Here is a 9,072-nt window from a genome sequence, read left to right as displayed (position 1 = left end):
TCTCTCTCTCTCTCTCTCTCTCTCTCTCTCTCTCTCTCTCTCTCTCTTTCCCCCCTTCTTTCTAGAGGAAGGTTGGCTCCCGACAAGTTACACCTTTTTGTATACTCCCCCCTTCTCTATCTCGTTTGGCACATATATAATATCAATCTTCGTTTCGTGTCTTCTTCTGTTCCTGTATCCTCAATTCAAGCAGTCGGCTACCGTATTTTCACTTATATTTCAGACTGAGAAAAAGAGAAAGAGACCAATAGGAAAATTATCTATTTCCTGCAGATTTCTGCAAGAAAATAAGATTATTATATTGATTTATTTTCCATATCACTGTTAGTAATGTAATTTGTAGAATAGCGCAATGTAACAGGATAATATTTTTCATCGCAATTGAGTTTTAAAGTTTGGAGTTTTTACGTGAAAGAAAAGAAAAATATTAGCTAAGATCAGTCTTTGCTTATCCTCTTGTTTTTATGCAATGTTGAAAAAATATATATGATATAAACGTTGATCATGAATATAAATATAAAAATAAAATAATTTCTCGGGAATTCATTCATTCTCTGTATTCATTCTTCAGAATAGTCTGCGTGCATGGACTATACTATTTGAATAGAAGGTTGTACTATTTGGAAATCAATACAGTAAAAGCACTTTTAGGTAATAGTAAAAGCGAATTTAATCAATTTGTGTATTTCTGACGTTCAATTTTAGAATTAATTAAATTAAATTAATCCTTTGTTCTCCGCGTGTAATATATCTGCGGTTTTCAAAATCAGCTACTCCATGCTTTATTTTATTATTAGTCTAGCTTTTATAAAGTCAGCTTTCTTTTTGAGTTTTATTAATTTCGTTGTTACCCGAATATATTATTGAGATATATCAGATTATGTTAACTGTGTAAAATAATTTTTTTCTGATGAAAAAGTCACAGCATTTCATTGAATTCACAGTTCTGAACGATCTTTGACGAACCATTGAGGCCACTGGGATTTTAAACTCACGGTTGTTGCAGTGTTAAATTAATTCCACCCCATCCCTCGTGTAATATCTCCGACTTTCATTGTCGGCTATCTCTCGTATTCACACGCGGCATCCCCGGGGGAAATATGAAGAGTTATTGAAAACCTCGCTTCATCGAGTTTCAACAGTGTTTTGTGATCCAAATAAAACCATCATGTCTAATGTTACTGTTATAATACGCGAAATATTAGTAACTCTATAACTTGCCAAAGAATGAGGCTTTTTAATACTCGCGATATGTCTAGATTTTATGATTGATCTAATATGATTTAATGTTATATGTTGATGAGATATATATCATATATATGGTTTAATTAACATTTTTTTACGTCCACGTAACAGATACACGTATTCGTAACGTTTATATCAACTGTTTTTGTGTATTACTGGAGTTACGCTTTTTTAATTTTAATGTCAAATTATATCTTACGGAATAAATTTGGCTATTTTTATGAAGAGAATTTCTGGAGCAGTACTACTGTACTACTGTACTAATAGATAATACTTAGATAATACTTAATGCGGAAAGATGAATACAATGTAAGTTATATCGATGTAAACCTTTTCAATTAGCCCTGAAATTCTACTATACTATAATATAGTGTAGAAGTTCTTCTACACTATATTTTATAATTATTACAAAAGACTTGAATTGAAATTATACTTATTGTGTTAGAGACTGTCCATGTAGCTAATGTAAAGATAATGTCGGTTTTCTTACCTAGCTCTCCACTAAACGCTCTCTATTTTCAAACGCTCTCTATTTTTTTCTGAATATGTCATATATAAATATTATCATTTTCTATTATGACGTGACGTGAAGAAACGCTGCTCTAAAGTTAAAGAAGTTAAAGTTAACAGAAATTTTGCACTTGTAGATATGCTTTGCACTTACACGAAACGTTTTCTTCTTTCGTAAATTGAGGAACGATGTGACATAATAACTCACGAGCGTTTATGTAGGGGAAGACTGAATGACGATGACTGTATCGATAGATAGATCGCCGTTTCTGTCACATCGGCGGCTTCGATGAGCTATAGCTTTCGATGATAGGTTTTATATCGGACACGTGCATTCATTTCACGACACGACGTTGCGGGGTTGTTTTTTTTTTCTTTTTTTTTTTTGTAGTGCTGATTGATTGAAATACATGCACGCACGTTAGTTTCTGGCTGGGAAGTGCGCGATCGTCCATCGCGCGCGGTCCTCTCTGTCGCTTTCTCTCGTGGAACGACACCTTGTGAACGACACCGGATAATGCCCGTTACGTGTTCATGTTTCACGGTCGCTCCGTATCCTGTCTCGGTGAGAAGTGATTTAATCCTTTCGGGAGATATTGCCGATCCAATGTTGCACCGCGTCGCGTCGGTTGATTTAATTTTTCATGAATAATATTGGTTAATATATATACGCGTTATAGATATAATAATTACTTTAATTTGGAAAAAATATCCAAGGGCGCAATATAATTGGGCATAATAGTTAATAAACAATTTTTCTGCGGTATCTAAAAAATTTACCAGGGGGCCTAAAAATAATTTTATCGGACTATCAAAACGATTATGTATAGGACGCTCAAACTGGTTAATGAATGAATGTTAAGAAAAGCTTTTGTAGCTTTTGTTGCTTATCATGCTTGAGATTGCTCATAATTCTTTTGATGGTCCGATAAAATTATTTTTAGATCGGTATGTACTTACATTTTTAAATACTTGGAAAGTGATACAAGATAAATAAAAGCAACGGTTAAAAAATAAGCGTATACAAATAATAGAAATTGATAATTGCATTTCACGTTTTTACAGTTTCTTCTCTATGAATTTCATACTTTTCACTCGTGTCACTTTTGAAATGGGAGAGTGCTCTGTACATCACGATGGAAAAATATGAAAGTTGCCTTCGGTTTTTCCAAAGGGCGTTTTCAAAGTGTTAATTTAGCGTGCCATATATGGAGCACATCGAGTGTAAATCGACGAGAATGTATTTGTGGGAGAAAATACAATCCGACATAATTTTTCCGATACATTTTATCGATTGTCGTAAAAAAGAAAACATTACGCTCAGCCAATATCTTCCGTCTGTCTACATACAATAATCCCGCAGAATTCACGAGGAAATCGAGGAATGCTTTGCGAGTCAGATTTTACAAAGAAATGCAACGCGATATCCCACGCGTCTTTCGCATTCTCTCTCGCTTGCGGGAATCATTCAAGTTCATTCTCATCACTTGAGGACGGATAAGCGACGGAGGCTGCGTACGTTATCGTTCGTAGTCGTGTTACATTTCTGCACGATAAGCCGAGACTTGTGTGAGAGACGGCGCCACGTCGCATCTCAGCGCCAAGAAATATCGCGTTTCTGAGAAATCGCTTTATTTCGACCTATAATCGTCATTGTATCATCGTCTTTATTTTCTCGTGTTAAATCGTCAGATTAATTCCCATTCATGCCAACTCGATATAGTATATAGATTATAGCGAATCATATATCATCGTTGCCGCGACGGGGTAGCTATTCCTCGTGTTTGCGCGTATACGCGGTCCATTATTTTAAGTTTCTTGCCTTCATTTTTGTCATTATTACAGATATTGCATATTGTGTATAACACGAGTCATTATTAAAATAGTAGTAGCGTTTGTTTCCCATGTAACTTTTAATTGAAAGCAATTATAATCTTGAAGTAAATATATAATATTAGAGTGTTGTATCGGGGTGATAAATTTAGTAAATTACTATAGAATTGTTAGTTATTATGAAGAAATAATGATTATATACTAGAAGATATTACGACGATATTAAGCGAATGTATTTAAAATCGTAGTTAAAATTCTGTGATTTTGTCGAATAAATTTCTAATATAATATACTTGAGAAAATGTTTTGAAAGAAAACTATGTTTTTCAAATTCAATTTATATCCTTAAATGCCTTTCCCGGCATTTCACTACGGAGTAGTCGATAATTCGCAAACAAATTGAGTTAAGAACTTTGTGTTATATGATATTCCATTCCACATTAAACTCAAACAACAAAATATTCGAGGAATCGTGTTCTCAAAGGGACATCATATATGTGCAAGCTATAACAATGCTATTATTTGATGCATCTCGTTTAATTTATACTTTACCGACTATATCGGGGAATGACGTCTCTATCCTGCCCACACTCTTTTCGTTATTCCATCGATACGAATGATGCAGTCAATTTGTGTATGTAAATAACATTGTCCGATAATGTGATATGCATTAGTTAATACATCCGTATGACGTCATGTATGACATACAAGTCACGCGTTATGGTTCTAAAGCTGTTGTACATCTAACATAGTACACTGAGAGAAAGGATTTTGTTAATTTAACAAGCCATCAGTATCTTTAATAAATGATTTGTAAATAGATATATGACAATAAATTATTTTGTTGTGATTGCTGTTAATTTGTTACATTAACCAATTATTGGTAATAGAAGCAAATTAATATACATATAGGATCTAACCTATCTTTTAGATAGAGACTGGCTCATCTACATATAAATCGTAGACGATCGTGGGGTTTTAAATCGTAGAAAACTGACTAATCAAACAGTCAAATATAAAGAAAATACTCGACTAGAATTGATCAATTTCTTACTATTTGCGATCCTACGATCGTCTACGATTTCTATATATAGATGAGCGCGCCTTTTATTTGCTGGCGATGCCGTTGTTTATTCGTTACGTTAACGAATGAGAAATAATTAATTTGCAATAGTAACTAATCAATCGTTTTCTTAACAAATATATCACATTTGTTTTCTCTTGATTTCTTCTTATATAACAAAATCATTTCTCTCAGTTTGTGTTAGAAAAATTTTTGATAGAAATGTTATTGCAAAGAAAAAAGAATACATTACATTAATTAAATATTATTTTAAAAAGTTCCAAAGTAATGTTTTATTATCAGAGGCATTTTTTATTTTAAGACGAAAGACACAGTTACATCTTTTAACACACACACACACACACACACACACACACACACACATCTTGTAAGTTAATTAAGAAAATTGTTTAAAGAGGAATCTGCATATCCTATATAACCTTGTAATATTGTGCATTTTTGCACAATATTATACCCTACAAACGAAAATTAATATTCGATTTAAACGGTTTTCCACATAAAAATTTACAAATTTTCGTTGCAACGCAAATCAACGTTTTATGCAGCAAGATTAATCTGTTACTGATGAGGTCGCTTAATTAGGAATATTACACCCTGGATGTCATTTAAATGTATTACGCTACAGAGATGATTAATCTTATATCCGACGAGATTATTCGGCATTGTCCCATATATTTTGGAAGATGTCGCATTGTAGTGCTAACGTACATCACTAATACAGCGCGTCGGTTATTTCATTATTCGTACCGAGGATATTTCATACTTGACTTCCATGCTCGTGCGATCCCGGAATTCTCATTACCCTTCCGTGGCACGGGCACATTCATCAGGTGTCAAATAAAATTCACCAGGCTCTCCGTTACTTAAAGTTTAACAAAGATCTACTCTCGAAGCAGGTACACGACACTCTTATTTCACTTGTGCACCACTGTCTTCCTCCTCCCGTTTTCTCATGACTGTCAAGATGTATTAAGGTACTACTACAGTCCAGAGAGCATACCGCGTTACACCGCTATCTTTGTTGCGCTTATCTCTTTGATAAGATGCGTCAACTTTCACCTGTACGAAGCAAAGTTTACGATCGGATCATCATTGTGCCGTCAGTATTTCGTGTTAAGAGCACGAAACCTTCGTGTGCTGGAGAATGATCGGGATTTCATCTATTTCAGCTTTGAAGCCAATTGCGCGCATGTTTCTGTCTATTAGTTGGGTTAAAGTAGAGAACGCAAGTCTCTCTTTAGAACTCAAAAGCCGGCTTTTAGCGCGAGCGAACCGTGAAGCGTGAAAATAATTTCAAAATAGTTTCCAGTTGCCGTTCTCTGCAGCGTACGCGAATTCTCGAATAAACTTCCACCGACAATTTCTATAAGCTCGTCAAGGATATACCATGACAGGTGACAATAATTAAAATTTGCTTGATGTCAACATATCAATTGAATTACGCGGTCGTTATTGTTGGTAAGTTTCTTTGAAAGCTACGAAAGCAGATTGCAATAATCTTGACATTTACAACATTGAACGGAGATGTTTAAAACTTGGTTTTCGAACCAAGTAGCAATTTCATAGAGTCTATATAATTTCAAAATATTGAAGTATTTAATTTTTTTAGTTGTTTTTAGGACTTTAGCCTCCAAATTACTTTTGCAAAATCATCAGTAATTGTATATCTCTCTGCTTTTTTGAAAATTTATTTACTCTTGCATAGAAATTCGTTGCAGAATGAAGTATGTAAAAGAAAATATGTTTGTGTTATTTTTGAAAAGATATTGTTAAGAATAAAGTCTTTCGCGCGATTTTCAATTATTATTATTATTTCAAATATTTTCTATTAGAGACTTCCAAATTGTGCGATTTTATTCTTAACAATATATTTATATATTTTTAAAAGCAAGCAAAGGTACCCTCTCAGCAAAAGTATCTCTTTTAATTTAGATGTCTCTTTCAAAAAATACTCTACAATTTTTTCATCCTCCCAATTTCGCTATCGCGAAACGCAATGTAGCAACTACGACGTTGCTTCTCTTCGTTGTTTTCACTGTAAGATCCAGGCGTACTTTTAATTCCCGTAAACGTATTTGCCTCGAGCTTGTGTGCTCCTTTAATATCTGTAAAATTCGTGCATTGCATATACAGAATGCGCTGAGTATCGTGTATTTTCTCAAACTAGAAACTTTTTGCGATCTTTAATTATATATTTTCTCAGTGAACATTTCGTTGTTCTATTAGTCTACTATCACAGCTTTTTAGTTTTTAATAGGAAAAATAATTATATAAATAATTTCCTAAATTTAAGAATTTATTAGAAAATATTTATGTGAAATTAAATTTGCAACAAAAATTATTTAGTTATTTGTATAACTCAAACTAAATTCGTTAGAAACGATAAAAGTTGACTGAGTAAGATGCATATAACGGAAATTTGATAATGAAAATTAAATTGTGCAATTATACAATAATAACAAAAAGTTTAAAAATATGAATATACGAATCAAATTCCAAAGTTTACTAAAAATTTTCGATTTTTGTTATTTTATAACTTAAAATCAAAACTGCGGAGATGAATTAATTAAGGCGATGTCAGTATTGTGTATAATATATTTTAGTAACAAATATTTAAATTTTTAGTATGCACTGAAAAAGTAATATTTTTAGAGAAAACGCATTAGTATAAGAATGAGGAGATAAAAAGAGAGGACTTTTATATAAATATATACATACATCAATTATCCGCGAAATCATTGTCTGTGTTAATCGAATGTTTTGTCCAACACTCGATGAGAATAAACGCATTAAGCCTGGGTATACCCCCTGCATATAGAAAAATAAATATCAGAGTAGCTCGATCGACCGGCCGTTTACCCGACAAAGTGTTCATGGTCCAGGTACGGCGGTGGCAATTCTTAAGATTTCGAGGTGCGTGAGATGGGTCGTCCTGGCAACCTAGTGGTGGAAAGGGTCTCTCCTCTCTTGTCCTTTTCTCTCTCTCTCTCTCTCTCTCTCTCTCTCTCTCTCTCGTACAGGCTACATCGACCGTCGTAACGAGGTGCGCGCGCGAGAGGGAACGGGTGAATGCGCGGGTTATAGGGGAAGCCGTTTCTCTCGGATCGGAAACGCGAATCTTTCTCTCCCCCACCCCATCATTCTCCATACGTGCCGCAGAGAGCAGGTGTTCCGTCGTGGGGTATGCGCTTTGTCGTTCCTCTTTTTACTGCTACCTGCACAGAGCGCGGCTGCCACAGCTTTATGCGAATTCCACCCACTCTTTCGCCCACTCGTGTTCTTGATGGCTCCTCCGTTCCGCACCAATGCGATTCCGACCATGCGATTCCGACCATGCGGTTGATATTACCCCATCACATGCCGAGAATATGACTTCGTTTAGATTTTCCCATCACAGTTAACGCACCCTGATATGTTCGCATACGATCAACTGCGTCGTCAACTTACATTTATGTACCCCGCGTACGACGATTTATATCCAATCAAACTGTAATTCATTTCAACGATCACAACGATCTAGATATAAGTCTAGACTACTTATTTCTATTGAAAGAAATGATTTTTCTTGAACAATCAAAAGTTGCTCTTTGTGAGATATTTTGCTAGAATTAGGAAGCTAAATCAATATTACTTTGACAATTATTCTCAAAGATACTTTAAATATTTTTTTATCTTTCTTTCTTCTCTTGCCATTAAAAGAACATGTATTAAATTGGTATCTTGTTTTATTACATCTTTTTATAGTAAATCAGTTTTATATATATATATATATATCTTATTTCAAATTATATTTCACAAAAATTAGAAAAAGCTTATTTGTATAAGCTTATTTATATATTTTTTCTTTTCATCTTTACAGTCGGACTCGTAAAACACTTTGCCTCTTTGTTATCTTCCGACGTGACAAGTCCTTTCCGTTATGTCCAATTTTGTTCAGTCTAAGAGTCTGATAAGAGCGAGCGGTCTAGAGAAAACTCTCTGAACTCTTACAATGAAACCTTCAGTTATGTGAACGTGGCGATACCAAACGTGTGGAAACAGAAAGTCGGATATAACAACGGTTCGTGTCTTTTCTACCTTTATTTGAAATTGATCTCCAGCATTGTGAGACCAATTCAGCCAATATCCATATTCGATTTGACGAACGACGACACCGTATCGGATCATTGACCAAGGGCACTTTTTATGGGTCCGTTCATTGAATAAATGTCGCTATAATTTACAAGGATTATACCTTTGTTTTTAAGAAATTTTATTATCTCTAATAATTACGCGGCTATACAATAAATTTAAGTTAAACTTTCTGTGGTAAGAAAAATTGATTTTCAGTATCGAAACATATATGCAATATATATGTTTAGAAAAATTAATTCTTCAGCAAACACGATATTTATACGTTC

At 34.1% G+C, this 9,072-nt stretch overlaps 1 protein-coding gene across 2 annotated transcripts in view; it reads left to right on the top strand.

The window, feature by feature from the left end:
- Positions 1–9,072, top strand: part of LOC108746111 (transmembrane protein 132C) — a 104,145-nt gene that overhangs the window by 7,442 nt on the left and 87,631 nt on the right. The window lies entirely within an intron of this gene.

This window comes from Trachymyrmex septentrionalis, unplaced genomic scaffold (genome assembly GCF_001594115.1).
Source record: "Trachymyrmex septentrionalis isolate Tsep2-gDNA-1 unplaced genomic scaffold, Tsep1.0 scaffold16, whole genome shotgun sequence".
NCBI classification, from domain to species: Eukaryota; Metazoa; Arthropoda; class Insecta; order Hymenoptera; family Formicidae; genus Trachymyrmex; species Trachymyrmex septentrionalis.
This window is presented reverse-complemented; position numbering and strand designations above follow the sequence as displayed.